Below are 18,942 nucleotides of genomic sequence, written 5' to 3' on the forward strand. Positions count from 1 at the left end.
AGCGCTACTGTGAGCTTTTCTAAAGCTGAAAAGGCATTGTTCAGTGTCATTATCAACAGAATATAAAAACTTTCATGACTGTGATTAAAGTGATTCGTTTAGCTTGCCTGACGCTCAAAATGCATTGTTGAAAGTAATTATCAACAAAGTAATAGAAATGTACAAAATTATTAAGGCACTACAGAAATGTGCTTCCAGCTATTATTTAACCTTTTCTGACGCTTAAAAAGCATCTTTGAGCTTGTCTAATGTTAAAAAAGCATTGATAAGTGTAACTATCGTCAAAGAAGTAGGGATGTACAAAATTACCAGTCCACTGCAGAAAGGTGCTTCAAGCGCTCATTTGAGCTTGTCTGACACGGAAAAGACATTTTTCAATGTCATTATCAACAGATAAATTAGAATGAAGAAAAATACACTTCAGGACTGTGCTGAAAGTTATTCTTTGAGCTTCTCTTACGCCAAAAATGCTCGGTTAAATGTCCTTTTCAACAAAGTAATAGGAATGTACAAAGACACTGAGACACTAAACAAATGTGTTTAGGCTTTTATTACATCTTGTTTGACGCTAATAAAGCGTTATTTAAAGTCTCTCTCAACTGTATATTAAGATGTTACAATATTAAGATTATGTTCAAAAACACTAAACACTTTAATCCTTTGCTTGTAGCACTTCTGAGCTTGTCAGACGATAAAAGATATTGTTCAATGTCATTATCAACAAAGTAGTAGAAAATCATTAGAACACCTCAAGAATGTGCTTATAGCTCTCGTTTAATAGTTTCTTTAACTTAAAAGGCTTTTTTTGAAAGTCATTATCAGCTGAATTTTATAAATGTTCAAAAACACTAAGCACGTCAGGACTGTGCTTGAAACACTTTGTTGAGCTTCTCTGACGCTAAAAATGCATTGTTTAATGTAACGATCAACAAAGAATGTACTAACATGTAAACCACAGAAATTTGCTTAAAACGCTGATTTGAAAAAAGAATACACTTTATGACTGTGATTAAAGTGATTCTTTAAACTTGCCTGACGCTCAAAATGCATTGTTGAATGTCATTATCAACAAAGTAATAGAATAATACAAAATCATTAAGGCACTACAAAAATGTGCTTAAAGCTATTATTTAATCTGTTCTGACGCTTGAAAGGCTTCTTTGAGCTTGTCTAATGCTAAAAATGCATTGTTAAGTGTAACTATCATCAAAGAAGTAGGGATGTACAAAATTACTAATCCACTGCAGAAAGGTGCTTCAATTGAGCTATTTTGAAGCTTAAAAGGCGTTAATCAATGTCATTGTCAACAAAGAAATCAGAATGATGAAAAATACATTGCAGGACTTTGCTGAAAGTGATTCATTGAGCTTTTCTGATGCTATTAATGCTCTGATATTAACAAAGTAACAGAAATGTACAAAGACACTGAGACACTAAACAAATGTGTTTATTCTTTTACTACATCTTTTTTGAGGACGAAAAAGCGTTATTAAAAGTCTTTTTCTACTCAATATTAAGATGTTACAATATTAAGATTATGTTCAAAAACACTAAACACTTTAATCCTTTGCCTGAAGCACTTCTTTGAGCTTGTCTACGCTAAAAATGCATTGTTTAATGTAACTATCAACAAAGAAACAAGAATGTACTAACACGTAAATCACAGAAATTGTCTAAAAACGGTGATTTGAGCTTGTCTGTAACAGAAAATACATTTTCAATGTCAATAACAAAAGAATGAGAATGGTGAAAACTGTTTAAAACCTTGTTTGTTACTGAAAATGCATTGTTTCATAATCTGTCTCTTTAAGCTTATCTGACGCGAAAATTGCATTGTTAATGTAATTATCAACAAATTAACAATATTGTACAAACATTACTAAAACACCAAAGATATTTGCATTAAGCGCTCATTTGAGCTTGTCTGACTCTGAAAAGACATTGTTCAATGTAATTTCTCAACAGATCAGTAAGAACGTTTAAAAAAAAGTAAACTCTAAATTGCTGTGTAAATATTTCTTTAACCTTGTCTGTCGCTGAAAATGCATTGTTTAATGTAACTCTCATGAAAGAAATAGGGATGTACAAAATTACTAATACACTGCAGAAACGTGCTAAAAGCGCTACTGTGAGCTTTTCTAAAGCTGAAAAGGCATTGTTCAGTGTCATTATCAACAGGATATAAAAACTTTCATGACTGTGATTAAAGTGATTCTTTAAACTTGCCTGACGCTCAAAATGCATTGTTGAATGTCATTATCAACAAAGTAATAGAAATGTACAAAATTATTAAGGCACTACAGAAATGTGCTTCCAGCTATTATTTAACCTGTTCTGACGCTTAAAAAGCATCTTTGAGCTTGTCTAATGTTAAAAAAGCATTGATAAGTGTAACTATCGTCAAAGAAGTAGGGATGTACAAAATTACCAGTCCACTGCAGAAAGGTGCTTCAAGCGCTCATTTGAGCTTGTCTGACACGGAAAAGACATTTTTCAATGTCATTATCAACAGATAAATAAGAATGAAGAAAAATACACTTCAGGACTGTGCTGAAAGTTATTCTTTGAGCTTCTCTTACGCCAAAGATGCTCTGTTAAATGTCATTTTCAACAAAGTAATAGGAATGTACAAAGACACTGAGAAACTAAACAAAGGTGTTAAGGCTTTTATTACATCTTGTTTGACGCTAATAAAGCGTTATTTAAAGTCTTTCTCAACTGATTATTAAGATGTTACAATATTAAGATTATGTTCCAAAACACTAAACACTTTAATCCTTTACTTGTAGCACTTCTGAGCTTGTCAGACGATAAAAAGGCATTGTTGAATGTCATTATCAACAAAGTAGTAGAAAATCATTAGAACACCTCAAGAATGTGCTTATAGCTCTCATTATCAGCTGAGTTTTATAAATGTTCAAAAACACTAAGCACGTCAGGACTGTGCTTGAAACACTTTGTTGAGCTTCTCTGACGCTAAAAATGCATTGTTTAATGTAACGATCAACAAAGAATGTACTAACATGTAAACCACAGAAATTTGCTTAAAACGCTGATTTGAAAAAAGAATACACTTTATGACTGTGATTAAAGTGATTCTTTAAACTTGCCTGACGCTCAAAATGCATTGTTGAATGTCATTATCAACAAAGTAATAGAATAATACAAAATCATTAAGGCACTACAAAAATGTGCTTACAGCTATTATTTAATCTGTTCTGACGCTTGAAAGGCTTCTTTGAGCTTGTCTAATGCTAAAAATGCATTGTTAAGTGTAACTATGATCAAAGAAGTAGGGATGTAAAAAATTACTAATCCACTGCAGAAAGGTGCTTCAATTGAGCTATTTTGAAGCTTAAAAGGCGTTAATCAATGTCATTGTCAACAAAGAAATTAAAATGATGAAAAATACATTGCAGGACTTTGCTGAAAGTGATTCATTGAGCTTTTCTGATGCTATTAATGCTCTGTTTAATGTCCATATCAACAAAGTAACAGAAATGTACAAAGACACTGAGACACTAAACAAATGTGTTATCTACTACATCTTTTTTGAGGACGAAAAAGCGTTATTAAAAGTCTTTTTCTACTCAATATGAAGATGTTACAAAATTAAGATTATGTTCAAAAACACTAAACACTTTAATCCTTTGCCTGAAGCACTTCTTTGAGCTTGTCTACGCTAAAAATTCATTGTTTAATGTAACTATCAACAAAGAAACAAGAATGTACTAACACGTAAATCACAGAAATTGTTTTAAAACGGTGATTTGAGCTTGGCTGAAACGGAAATTACATTTTCAATGTCATTATCAAAAGAATCAGAATGGTGAAAACTGTTTAAAACCTTGTTTGTTGCTGAAAATGCATTGTTTCATAATCTGTCTCTTTAAGTTTATCTGACGCGAAAATTGCATTGTTAATGTCATTATCAACAAATTAACTCTAAATTGCTGTGTAAATATTTCTTTAACCTTGTCTGTCGCTGAAAATGCATTGTTTAATGTAACTCTCATTAAAGAAATAGGGATGTACAAAAATACTAATACACTGCAAAAAAGTGCTAAAAGCGCTACTGTGAGCTTTTCTAAAGCTGAAAAGGCATTGTTCAGTGTCATTATCAACAGGATATAAAAAATTTCATGACTGTGATTAAAGTGATTCGTTTAGCTTGCCTGACGCTCAAAATGCATTGTTGAAAGTAATTATCAACAAAGAATGTACTAACATGTAAACCACAGAAATTTGCTTAAAACGCTGATTTGAAAAAAGAATACACTTTATGACTGTGATTAAAGTGATTCTTTAAACTTCCCTGACGCTCAAAATGCATTGTTGAATGTCATTATCAACAAAGTAATAGAAATGTACAAAATTATTAAGGCACTACAGAAATGTGCTTCCAGCTATTATTTAACCTGTTCTGACGCTTAAAAAGCATCTTTGAGCTTGTCTAATGTTAAAAAAGCATTGATAAGTGTAACTATCGTCAAAGAAGTAGGGATGTACAAAATTACCAGTCCACTGCAGAAAGTTGCTTCAAGCGCTCATTTGAGCTTGTCTGACACGGAAAAGACATTTTTCAATGTCATTATCAACAGAGAAATTAGAATGAAGAAAAATACACTTCAGGACTGTGCTGAAAGTTATTCTTTGAGCTTCTCTTACGCCAAAAATGCTCTGTTAAATGTCCTTTTCAACAAAGTAATAGGATTGTACAAAGACACTGAGACACTAAACAAATGTGTTAAGGCTTTTATTACATCTTGTTTGACGCTAATAAAGCGTTATTTAAAGTCTTTCTCAACTGAATATTAAAATGTTACAATATTAATATTATGTTCAAAAACACTAAACACTTTAATCCTTTGCTTGTAGCACTTCTGAGCTTGTCAGACGATAAAAAGGCATTGTTGAATGTCATTATCAACAAAGTAGTAGAAAATCATTAGAACACCTCAAGAATGTGCTCATAGCTCTCGTTTCATAGTTTCTTTCACTTAAAAGGCTTTTTTTGAAAGTCATTATCATATGAGTTTTATAAATGTTCAAAAACACTAAGCACGTCAGGACTGTGCTTGAAACACTTTGTTGAGCTTCTCTGACGCTAAAAATGCATTGTTTAATGTAACGATCAACAAAGAATGTACTAACATGTAAACCACAGAAATTTGCTTAAAACGCTGATTTGAATAAAGAATACCCTTTATGACTGTGATTAAAGTAATTCTTTGAGCTTGCCTGACGCTCAGAATGCATTGTTGAATGTCATTATCAACAAAGTAATAGAATAATACAAAATCATTAAGGCACTACAAAAACAGCTTAATTTAATCTGTTCTCACGCTTGAAAGGCTTCTTTGAGCTTGTCTAATGATAAAATGCATTGTTAAGTGTAACTATCATGAAAGAAGTAGGGATGTACAAAATTACCAATCCACTGCAGAAAGGTGCTTCTAGCGCTTATTTGAGCTATTTTGAATCTTACAAGGCGTTATTCAATGTCATTGTCAACAAAGAAATTAGAATGATGAAAAATACACTGCAGGACTTTGCTGAAAGTGATTCATTGAGCTTTTCTGATGCTATTAATGCTCTGTTTATTGTCCCTATCAACAAAGTAACAGAAATGTACAAAGACACTGAGACACTAAACAAATGTGTTTATTCTTTTACTACATCTTTTTTGAGGACGAAAAAGCGTTATTAAAAGTCTTTCTCAACTGAATATTAAGATGTTACAATATTAAGATTATGTTCAAAAACACTAAACACTTTAATCCTTTGCTTGTAGCACTTCTGAGCTTGTCAGACGATAAAAAGGCATTGTTCAATGTCATTATCAACAAAGTAGTAGAAAATCATTAGAACACCTCAAGAATGTGCTTATAGCTCTCGTTTAATAGTTTCTTTCACTTAAAAGGCTTTTTTTGAAAGTCATTATCAACTAAGTTTTATAAATGTTCAAAAACACTAAGCACGTCAGGACTGTGCTTGAAACACTTTGTTGAGCTTCTCTGACGCTAAAAATGCATTGTTTAATGTAACGATCAACAAAGAATGTACTAACATGTAAACCACAGAAATTTGCTTAAAACGCTGATCTGAATAAAGAATACATTTTATGACTGTGATTAAAGTGATTCTTTGAGCTTGCCTGACGCTCAAAATGCTTTGTTGAATGTCATTATCAACAAAGCAATAGAATAATACAAAATCATTAAGGCACTACAAAAATGTGCTTACAGCTATTATTTAATCTGTTCTGACGCTTGAAAGGCTTCTTTGAGCTTGTCTAATGCTAAAAATGCATTGTTAAGTGTAACTATCATCAAAGAAGTAGGGATGTACAAAATTACTAATCCACTGCAGAAAGGTGCTTCAATTGAGCTATTTTGAAGCTTAAAAGGCGTTAATCAATGTCATTGTCAACAAAGAAATTAAAATGATGAAAAATACATTGCAGGACTTTGCTGAAAGTGATTCATTGAGCTTTTCTGATGCTATTAATGCTCTGTTTAATGTCCATATCAACAAAGTAACAGAAATGTACAAAGACACTGAGACACTAAACAAATGTGTTTATTCTTTTACTACATCTTTTTTGAGGACGAAAAAGCGTTATTAAAAGTCTTTTTCTACTCAATATGAAGATGTTACAAAATTAAGATTATGTTCAAAAACACTAAACACTTTAATCCTTTGCCTGAAGCACTTCTTTGAGCTTGTCTACGCTAAAAATTCATTGTTTAATGTAACTATCAACAAAGAAACAAGAATGTACTAACACGTAAATCACAGAAATTGTTTTAAAACGGTGATTTGAGCTTGGCTGAAACGGAAATTACATTTTCAATGTCATTATCAAAAGAATCAGAATGGTGAAAACTGTTTAAAACCTTGTTTGTTGCTGAAAATGCATTGTTTCATAATCTGTCTCTTTAAGTTTATCTGACGCGAAAATTGCATTGTTAATGTCATTATCAACAAATTAACTCTAAATTGCTGTGTAAATATTTCTTTAACCTTGTCTGTCGCTGAAAATGCATTGTTTAATGTAACTCTCATTAAAGAAATAGGGATGTACAAAAATACTAATACACTGCAAAAAAGTGCTAAAAGCGCTACTGTGAGCTTTTCTAAAGCTGAAAAGGCATTGTTCAGTGTCATTATCAACAGGATATAAAAAATTTCATGACTGTGATTAAAGTGATTCGTTTAGCTTGCCTGACGCTCAAAATGCATTGTTGAAAGTAATTATCAACAAAGAATGTACTAACATGTAAACCACAGAAATTTGCTTAAAACGCTGATTTGAAAAAAGAATACACTTTATGACTGTGATTAAAGTGATTCTTTAAACTTGCCTGACGCTCAAAATGCATTGTTGAATGTCATTATCAACAAAGTAATAGAAATGTACAAAATTATTAAGGCACTACAGAAATGTGCTTCCAGCTATTATTTAACCTGTTCTGACGCTTAAAAAGCATCTTTGAGCTTGTCTAATGTTAAAAAAGCATTGATAAGTGTAACTATCGTCAAAGAAGTAGGGATGTACAAAATTACCAGTCCACTGCAGAAAGGTGCTTCAAGCGCTCCTTTGAGCTTGTCTGACACGGAAAAGACATTTTTCAATGTCATTATCAACAGAGAAATTAGAATGAAAAAAAATACACTTCAGGACTGTGCTGAAAGTTATTCTTTAAGCTTCTCTTACGCCAAAAATGCTCTGTTAAATGTCCTTTTCAACAAAGTAATAGGATTGTACAAAGACACTGAGACACTAAACAAATGTGTTAAGGCTTTTATTACATCTTGTTTGACGCTAATAAAGCGTTATTTAAAGTCTTTCTCAACTGAATATTAAAATGTTACAATATTAATATTATGTTCAAAAACACTAAACACTTTAATCCTTTGCTTGTAGCACTTCTGAGCTTGTCAGACGATAAAAAGGCATTGTTGAATGTCATTATTAACAAAGTAGTAGAAAATCATTAGAACACCTCAAGAATGTGCTTATAGCTCTCGTTTAATAGTTTCTTTCACTTAAAAGGCTTTTTTTGAAAGTCAGCTGAGTTTTATAAATGTTCAAAAACACTAAGCACGTCAGGACTGTGCTTGAAACACTTTGTTGAGCTTCTCTGACGCTAAAAATGCATTGTTTAATGTAACGTTCAACAAAGAATGTACTAACATGTAAACCACAGAAATTTGCTTAAAACGCTGATTTGAATAAAAAATACACTTTATGACTGTGTTTAAAGAAATTCTTTGAGCTTGCCTTGACGCTCAAAATGCATTGTTTAATGTCATTATCAACAAAGTAATAGAATAATACAAAATCATTAAGGCACTTCAAAAATGTGCTTACAGCTATTATTTAATCTGTTCTGAAGCTTAAAAGGCTTCTTTGAGCTTTTCTGATGCTATTAATGCTCTGTTATCAACAAAGTAACAGAAATGTACAAAGACACTGAGACACTAAACAAATGTGTTTATTCTTTTACTACATCTTTTTTGAGGACGAAAAAGCGTTATTAAAAGTCTTTTTCTACTCAATATGAAGATGTTACAAAATTAAGATTATGTTCAAAAACACTAAACACTTTAATCCTTTGCCTGAAGCACTTCTTTGAGCTTGTCTACGCTAAAAATTCATTGTTTAATGTAACTATCAACAAAGAAACAAGAATGTACTAACACGTAAATCACAGAAATTGTTTTAAAACGGTGATTTGAGCTTGGCTGAAACGGAAATTACATTTTCAATGTCATTATCAAAAGAATCAGAATGGTGAAAACTGTTTAAAACCTTGTTTGTTGCTGAAAATGCATTGTTTCATAATCTGTCTCTTTAAGTTTATCTGACGCGAAAATTGCATTGTTAATGTCATTATCAACAAATTAACTCTAAATTGCTGTGTAAATATTTCTTTAACCTTGTCTGTCGCTGAAAATGCATTGTTTAATGTAACTCTCATTAAAGAAATAGGGATGTACAAAAATACTAATACACTGCAAAAAAGTGCTAAAAGCGCTACTGTGAGCTTTTCTAAAGCTGAAAAGGCATTGTTCAGTGTCATTATCAACAGGATATAAAAAATTTCATGACTGTGATTAAAGTGATTCGTTTAGCTTGCCTGACGCTCAAAATGCATTGTTGAAAGTAATTATCAACAAAGAATGTACTAACATGTAAACCACAGAAATTTGCTTAAAACGCTGATTTGAAAAAAGAATACACTTTATGACTGTGATTAAATTGATTCTTTAAACTTGCCTGACGCTCAAAATGCATTGTTGAATGTCATTATCAACAAAGTAATAGAAATGTACAAAATTATTAAGGCACTACAGAAATGTGCTTCCAGCTATTATTTAACCTGTTCTGACGCTTAAAAAGCATCTTTGAGCTTGTCTAATGTTAAAAAAGCATTGATAAGTGTAACTATCGTCAAAGAAGTAGGGATGTACAAAATTACCAGTCCACTGCAGAAAGGTGCTTCAAGCGCTCCTTTGAGCTTGTCTGACACGGAAAAGACATTTTTCAATGTCATTATCAACAGAGAAATTAGAATGAAAAAAAATACACTTCAGGACTGTGCTGAAAGTGATTCATTGAGCTTTTCTGATGCTATTAATGCTCTGTTTAATGTCCATATCAACAAAGTAACAGAAATGTACAAAGACACTGAGACACTAAACAAATGTGTTTATTCTTTTACTACATCTTTTTTGAGGACGAAAAAGCGTTATTAAAAGTCTTTTTCTACTCAATATGAAGATTTTACAAAATTAAGATTATGTTCAAAAACACTAAACACTTTAATCCTTTGCCTGAAGCACTTCTTTGAGCTTGTCTACGCTAAAAATTCATTGTTTAATGTAACTATCAACAAAGAAACAAGAATGTACTAACACGTAAATCACAGAAATTGTTTTAAAACGGTGATTTGAGCTTGGCTGAAACGGAAATTACATTTTCAATGTCATTATCAAAAGAATCAGAATGGTGAAAACTGTTTAAAACCTTGTTTGTTGCTGAAAATGCATTGTTTCATAATCTGTCTCTTTAAGTTTATCTGACGCGAAAATTGCATTGTTAATGTCATTATCAACAAATTAACTCTAAATTGCTGTGTAAATATTTCTTTAACCTTGTCTGTCGCTTAAAATGCATTGTTTAATGTAACTCTCATTAAAGAAATAGGGATGTACAAAAATAGTAATACACTGCAAAAAAGTGCTAAAAGCGCTACTGTGAGCTTTTCTAAAGCTGAAAAGGCATTGTTCAGTGTCATTATCAACAGGATATAAAAAACTTTCATGACTGTGATTAAAGTGATTCGTTTAGCTTGCCTGACGCTCAAAATGCATTGTTGAAAGTAATTATCAACAAAGAATGTACTAACATGTAAACCACAGAAATTTGCTTAAAACGCTGATTTGAAAAAAGAATACACTTTATGACTGTGATTAAAGTGATTCTTTAAACTTGCCTGACGCTCAAAATGCATTGTTGAATGTCATTATCAACAAAGTAATAGAAATGTACAAAATTATTAAGGCACTACAGAAATGTGCTTCCAGCTATTATTTAACCTGTTCTGACGCTTAAAAAGCATCTTTGAGCTTGTCTAATGTTAAAAAAGCATTGATAAGTGTAACTATCGTCAAAGAAGTAGGGATGTACAAAATTACCAGTCCACTGCAGAAAGTTGCTTCAAGCGCTCATTTGAGCTTGTCTGACACGGAAAAGACATTTTTCAATGTCATTATCAACAGAGAAATTAGAATGAAGAAAAATACACTTCAGGACTGTGCTGAAAGTTATTCTTTGAGCTTCTCTTACGCCAAAAATGCTCTGTTAAATGTCCTTTTCAACAAAGTAATAGGATTGTACAAAGACACTGAGACACTAAACAAATGTGTTAAGGCTTTTATTACATCTTGTTTGACGCTAATAAAGCGTTATTTAAAGTCTTTCTCAACTGAATATTAAAATGTTACAATATTAATATTATGTTCAAAAACACTAAACACTAATCCTTTGCTTGTAGCACTTCTGAGCTTGTCAGACGATAAAAAGGCATTGTTGAATGTCATTATCAACAAAGTAGTAGAAAATCATTAGAACACCTCAAGAATGTGCTCATAGCTCTCGTTTCATAGTTTCTTTCACTTAAAAGGCTTTTTTTGAAAGTCATTATCATATGAGTTTTATAAATGTTCAAAAACACTAAGCACGTCAGGACTGTGCTTGAAACACTTTGTTGAGCTTCTCTGACGCTAAAAATGCATTGTTTAATGTAACGATCAACAAAGAATGTACTAACATGTAAACCACAGAAATTTGCTTAAAACGCTGATTTGAATAAAGAATACCCTTTATGACTGTGATTAAAGTAATTCTTTGAGCTTGCCTGACGCTCAGAATGCATTGTTGAATGTCATTATCAACAAAGTAATAGAATAATACAAAATCATTAAGGCACTACAAAAACAGCTTAATTTAATCTGTTCTCACGCTTGAAAGGCTTCTTTGAGCTTGTCTAATGATAAAATGCATTGTTAAGTGTAACTATCATGAAAGAAGTAGGGATGTACAAAATTACCAATCCACTGCAGAAAGGTGCTTCTAGCGCTTATTTGAGCTATTTTGAATCTTACAAGGCGTTATTCAATGTCATTGTCAACAAAGAAATTAGAATGATGAAAAATACACTGCAGGACTTTGCTGAAAGTGATTCATTGAGCTTTTCTGATGCTATTAATGCTCTGTTTAATGTCCCTATCAACAAAGTAACAGAAATGTACAAAGACACTGAGACACTAAACAAATGTGTTTATTCTTTTACTACATCTTTTTTGAGGACGAAAAAGCGTTATTAAAAGTCTTTCTCAACTGAATATTAAGATGTTACAATATTAAGATTATGTTCAAAAACACTAAACACTTTAATCCTTTGCTTGTAGCACTTCTGAGCTTGTCACACGAAAAAAAGGCATTGTTCAATGTCATTATCAACAAAGTAGTAGAAAATCATTAGAACACCTCAAGAATGTGCTTATAGCTCTCGTTTAATAGTTTCTTTCACTTAAAAGGCTTTTTTTGAAAGTCAGCTGAGTTTTATAAATGTTCAAAAACACTAAGCACGTCAGGACTGTGCTTGAAACACTTTGTTGAGCTTCTCTGACGCTAAAAATGCATTGTTTAATGTAACGTTCAACAAAGAATGTACTAACATGTAAACCACAGAAATTTGCTTAAAACGCTGATTTGAATAAAGAATACACTTTATGACTGTGTTTAAAGAGATTCTTTGAGCTTGCCTTGACGCTCAAAATGCATTGTTTAATGTCATTATCAACAAAGTAATAGAATAATACAAAATCATTAAGGCACTACAAAAATGTGCTTACAGCTATTATTTAATCTGTTCTGAAGCTTAAAAGGCTTCTTTGAGCTTGTCTAATGCTAAAAATGCATTGTTAAGTGTAACTATCATCAAAGAAGTAGGGATGTACAAAATTAACAATCCACTGCAGAAATGTGCTTCAAGCGCTTATTTGAGCTATTTTGAAGCTTAAAAGGCGTTAATCAATGTCATTGTCAACAAAGAAATTAGAATGATGATTCATTGAGCTTTTCTGATGCTATTAATGCTCTGTTATCAACAAAGTAACAGAAATGTACAAAGACACTGAGACACTAAACAAATGTGTTTATTCTTTTACTACATCTTTTTTGAGGACGAAAAAGCGTTATTAAAAGTCTTTTTCTACTCAATATGAAGATGTTACAAAATTAAGATTATGTTCAAAAACACTAAACACTTTAATCCTTTGCCTGAAGCACTTCTTTGAGCTTGTCTACGCTAAAAATTCATTGTTTAATGTAACTATCAACAAAGAAACAAGAATGTACTAACACGTAAATCACAGAAATTGTTTTAAAACGGTGATTTGAGCTTGGCTGAAACGGAAATTACATTTTCAATGTCATTATCAAAAGAATCAGAATGGTGAAAACTGTTTAAAACCTTGTTTGTTGCTGAAAATGCATTGTTTCATAATCTGTCTCTTTAAGTTTATCTGACGCGAAAATTGCATTGTTAATGTCATTATCAACAAATTAACTCTAAATTGCTGTGTAAATATTTCTTTAACCTTGTCTGTCGCTGAAAATGCATTGTTTAATGTAACTCTCATTAAAGAAATAGGGATGTACAAAAATACTAATACACTGCAAAAAAGTGCTAAAAGCGCTACTGTGAGCTTTTCTAAAGCTGAAAAGGCATTGTTCAGTGTCATTATCAACAGGATATAAAAAATTTCATGACTGTGATTAAAGTGATTCGTTTAGCTTGCCTGACGCTCAAAATGCATTGTTGAAAGTAATTATCAACAAAGAATGTACTAACATGTAAACCACAGAAATTTGCTTAAAACGCTGATTTGAAAAAAGAATACACTTTATGACTGTGATTAAAGTGATTCTTTAAACTTGCCTGACGCTCAAAATGCATTGTTGAATGTCATTATCAACAAAGTAATAGAAATGTACAAAATTATTAAGGCACTACAGAAATGTGCTTCCAGCTATTATTTAACCTGTTCTGACGCTTAAAAAGCATCTTTGAGCTTGTCTAATGTTAAAAAAGCATTGATAAGTGTAACTATCGTCAAAGAAGTAGGGATGTACAAAATTACCAGTCCACTGCAGAAAGGTGCTTCAAGCGCTCCTTTGAGCTTGTCTGACACGGAAAAGACATTTTTCAATGTCATTATCAACAGAGAAATTAGAATGAAAAAAAATACACTTCAGGACTGTGCTGAAAGTTATTCTTTAAGCTTCTCTTACGCCAAAAATGCTCTGTTAAATGTCCTTTTCAACAAAGTAATAGGATTGTACAAAGACACTGAGACACTAAACAAATGTGTTAAGGCTTTTATTACATCTTGTTTGACGCTAATAAAGCGTTATTTAAAGTCTTTTTCTACTCAATATGAAGATGTTACAAAATTAAGATTATGTTCAAAAACACTAAACACTTTAATCCTTTGCCTGAAGCACTTCTTTGAGCTTGTCTACGCTAAAAATTCATTGTTTAATGTAACTATCAACAAAGAAACAAGAATGTACTAACACGTAAATCACAGAAATTGTTTTAAAACGGTGATTTGAGCTTGGCTGAAACGGAAATTACATTTTCAATGTCATTATCAAAAGAATCAGAATGGTGAAAACTGTTTAAAACCTTGTTTGTTGCTGAAAATGCATTGTTTCATAATCTGTCTCTTTAAGTTTATCTGACGCGAAAATTGCATTGTTAATGTCATTATCAACAAATTAACTCTAAATTGCTGTGTAAATATTTCTTTAACCTTGTCTGTCGCTGAAAATGCATTGTTTAATGTCATTATCAACAAATTAACAATATTGTACAAACATTACTAAAACACCAAAGATATTTGCATTAAGCGCTCATTTGAGCTTGTCTGACTCTGAAAAGACATTGTTCAATGTAATTTTTTAACAGATCAGTAAGAACGTTTAAAAAAAAGTAAACTCTAAATTGCTGTGTAAATATTTCTTTAACCTGGTCTGTCGCTGAAAATGCTTTGTTTAATGTAACTCTCATGAAAGAAATAGGGATGTACAAAATTACTAATACACTGCAGAAACGTGCTAAAAGCGCTACTGTGAGCTTTTCTAAAGCTGAAAAGGCATTGTTCAGTGTCATTATCAACAGGATATAAAAAATTTCATGACTGTGATTAAAGTGATTCGTTTAGCTTGCCTGACGCTCAAAATGCATTGTTGAAAGTAATTATCAACAAAGTAATAGAAATGTAGAAAATTATTAAGGCACTACAGAAATGTGCTTCCAGCTATTATTTAATCTGTTCTGACGCTTAAAAGGCTTCTTTGAGCTTGTCTAATGCTAAAAATGCATTGTTAAGTGTAACTATCATCAAAGAAGTAGGGATGTACAAAATTACCAATCCAACGCAGAAAGGTGCTTCAAGCACTTATTTGAGCTATTTTAAAGCTTAAAAGGCGTTAATCAATGTCATTGTCAACAAAGAAATTAGAATGATGAAAAATACACTGCAGGACTTTGCTGATAGTGATTCATTGAGCTTTTCTGATGCTATTAATGCTCTGTTTAATGTCCCTATCAACAAAGTAACAGAATCACCAGTCCACTGCAGAAAGGTGCTTCAAGCGCTCATTTGAGCTTGTCTGACACGGAAAAGACATTTTTCAATGTCATTATCAACAGATAAATTAGAATGAAGAAAAATACACTTCAGGCCTGTGCTGAAAGTTATTCTTTGAGCTTCTCTTACCCCAAAAATGCTCGGTTAAATGTCCTTTTCAACAAAGTAATAGGAATGTACAAAGACACTGAGACACTAAACAAATGTGTTTAGGCTTTTATTACATCTTGTTTGACTCTAATAAAGCGTTATTTAAAGTCTCTCTCAACTGAATATTAAGATGTTACAATATTAAGATTATGTTCAAAAACACTAAACACTTTAATCCTTTGCTTGTAGCACTTCTTGAGCTTGTCAGACGGTAAAAAGGGCATTGTTGAATGTCATTATCAACAAAGTACTAGAAAATCATTAGAACACCTCAAGAATGTGCTTATAGCTCTCGTTTAATAGTTTCTTTCACTTAAAAGGCTTTTTTTGAAAGTCATTATCAGCTGAGTTTTTTAAATGTTCAAAAACACTAAGCAAATCAGGACTGTGCTTGAAACACTTTGTTGAGCTTCTCTGACGCTAAAAATGCATTGTTTATTGTAACGATCAACAAAGAATGTACTAACATGTAAACCACAGAAATTTGCTTAAAACGCTGATTTGAATAAAGAATACACTTTATGACTGTGATTAAAGTGATTCTTTGAGCTTGCCTGACGCTCAAAATGCATTGTTGAATGTCATTATCAACAAAGTAATAGAATAATACAAAATCATTAAGGCACTACAAAAATGTGCTTACAGCTATTATTTAATCTGTTCTGACGCTTGAAAGGCTTCTTTGAGCTTGTCTAATGCTAAAAATGCATTGTTAAGTGTAACTATCATGAAAGAAGTAGGGATGTACAAAATTACCAATCCACTGCAGAAAGGTGCTTCAAGCGCTTTTTTGAGCTATTTTGAAGCTTAAAAGGCGTTAATCAATGTCATTGTCAACAAAGAAATTAGAATGATGAAAAACACATTGCAGGACTTTGCTGAAAGTGATTCAATGAGCTTTTCTGATGCTATTAATGCTCTGTTTAATGTACCTTATCAACAAAGTAACAGAAATGTACAAAGACACTGAGACACTAAACAAATGTGTTTATTCTGTTAATACATCTTTTTTGAGGACGAAAAAGCGTTATTAAAAGTCTTTTTCTACTGAATATTAAGATGTTACAATATTAAGATTATGTTCAAACACACTAAACGCTTTAATCCTTTGCCTTGAAGCACTTTTTTGTCTACGCTAAAAATGCATTGTTTAATGTAACTATCAACAAAGAAACAAGAATGTACTAACACGTAAATCACAGAAATTTTCTTAAAACGGTGATTTGAGCTTGTCTGAAATGGAAAATAAATTTTCAATGTCATTATCAAAATAATCAGAATGGTGAAAACTGTTTAAAACCTTGTTTGTTGCTGAAAATTCATTGTTTCATAATCTGTCTCTTTAAGCTTATCTGACGCGAAAATTGCATTGTTAATGTCATTATCAACAAATTAACAATAACGTACAAACATTACTAAAACACCAAAGATATTTGCATTAAGCGCTCATTTGAGCTTGTCTGTATAACGAGGTCTGTGGTAGCTGGTGAACGTGCCCCGGGTTCCCAGCGAAGCAGACATTACAGAGCTCAGAGAACAAAGGCCTCTTATACCAGGCCTCCTAATTAGTGCTGATCACCCGCAGCCGTGGGGCTGACTACTTAAGCCAGCTCCACACAGCAGCGGGTGTCGCACCTTTGTTTGTTTTCCGGTCCGTGGTGGCAGCTCGTCCACACGTTCGTAGCCTTAGCTGGTAGCCCTGGTGGCGTATGCCATTCGGGTAAGTAAAACCGCAAGGTTTGAGGTAACTGGTATGTTCTGGTGGTCTCGTAGATATAGTGTGGTGCGACGCGGTGCAGTCCTCGAACTGCAGTTCATTTTGCGCTAGCAGTTAGCGTTAACTAGCGTTAGTGTTAAAGCGCTGAAAGTATTCTGGCATCAGTGCCTTCAGTTATTCTGAACATTGGATTCTCCAACCGCTGGGTGGCGACTCCGCTGAGCAAGCGGTTGCCGTGCTAAAGACCCCGGTTCGAATCCGCAGTCTAGAACTGCCTAACTTTGTTTATTTGTTTCTTTCTGGTTTCAGATTGGTGTGTCAGCTCCGCGATCCAGGGCGCGCCGACCGGTCACTGCGATTGTTAGTCGCGGTGTTGGGTCTAGCGCTCCTCGGAGTTCCCCTCCTCTCCCTTCGCTCCTAAGCGTATTAGAGGTTCTCGCGCTCCCGTTTTCCAGCACCACTACAGTGCGGTGGTAACGCTCCCGGCTGCCACGCGGCTGACCGGGGTTCGCGTCCCGCTTCCTTCTGTTTTGGTTTCACTTTGTCTATTTTTCATTTAGCTGCGTCAGCAGCTCCGTCGGAGTTTCCGATCGGGTTTTTTGTGTTCTGTTTTTTGTTTGCTGTTTATCTTTCCGTTGTCCTTTATAATTAAATAAAATAGTATTATTATTATTTACTTCTGCATTTGCGTCCTTTCTTCCCACGTGACAGAAAGGTGCGACCAACCATGGACGCAGCAGAAACGCCACCCCCTATCGACGTACTACGCCACCAGGGTGTGGCGTTAGGCAGGCACGAGGTGGCCATTAGTCAATTGGCGCAGCAGGTAGCTGCGCTTAGCCAGCAGTCTCCAGCTTTAGGAGCCGGCCCACACCCCCCACCCCATTCTGGAGGATGTGGAAGCCGCGACACCCCCATTCCTCCTCCTGAAAGATATTCGGGAGAGGCCAAGAGGTGCCGTGGCTTCCTCCTCCAGTGCGCGCTAGCCTTCGAGTTGCAGCCCTCCCGCTACCCCACAGAGCGGTCGAGGGTTGCCTATATCGTTTCCCTCTTGACTGGCCGAGCCTTGGAATGGGCTACCGCCCTCTGGGAGCAGAACGCTCCGGAATGCTCATCCGAAAGCGCCTTTAAGGAGGCCTTAAAGGAGACCTTCTTCCACCCCTCGGGGGGTCGCGAGGCAGGCCCACGCTTACTTGAGCTAACCCAAGGTAATCGGCCAGTCGTAGATTACGTAATTGAATTTAGGACACTAGCGGCGGAGTGTGGGTGGGATGAGGGCTCTCTCACCGCCATCTTTCATCGTGGCTTATCGGAGAGGATAAAGGATGAGCTGGCCACCAGGGACCGCCCAACGACCCTTAAGGCCTCCTATACGCTGGCCACAGCCATCGATACCCGTCTTCGCCAGCGAAACCGGGAGCGGGGTACCTGTCCCCCGTTTACCCGCTTGCTGGCGCCCCCTAAGTCTCCTCCACCGGCCCTGGATCCCGAACCCATGCAGTTGGGCTCAGCCCGTGCCAATGCCCGTTCGGCATCGGGCTCGTTCTCCCGACCCCGGCAGCCGGAAAAACATCTAGGCCGCTCTCGAGTCAGGGACTCGGGAGTGAGCCGACCTACCATCCCTGCCCAAGGTCTGCTTTTGCAGGCCCGGTTGTCCTGGGGCCTCGGGAACACAAACCTTCAGGTTTGTGTCGATTCAGGTGCGGTGGAGAATTTCATTGACAGCGATCTGGTACACAGGCTGGGGATTGAGGTCCAACCGCTAGCATCACCAGTGTCGGTCCATGCGGTGGATGGCCGACCTGTAGCGGGCAGCCCGATAACCCAACAGACAAGACCTC

This window comes from Trichomycterus rosablanca, chromosome 12 (genome assembly GCF_030014385.1).
Source record: "Trichomycterus rosablanca isolate fTriRos1 chromosome 12, fTriRos1.hap1, whole genome shotgun sequence".
NCBI lineage: Eukaryota > Metazoa > Chordata > Actinopteri > Siluriformes > Trichomycteridae > Trichomycterus > Trichomycterus rosablanca.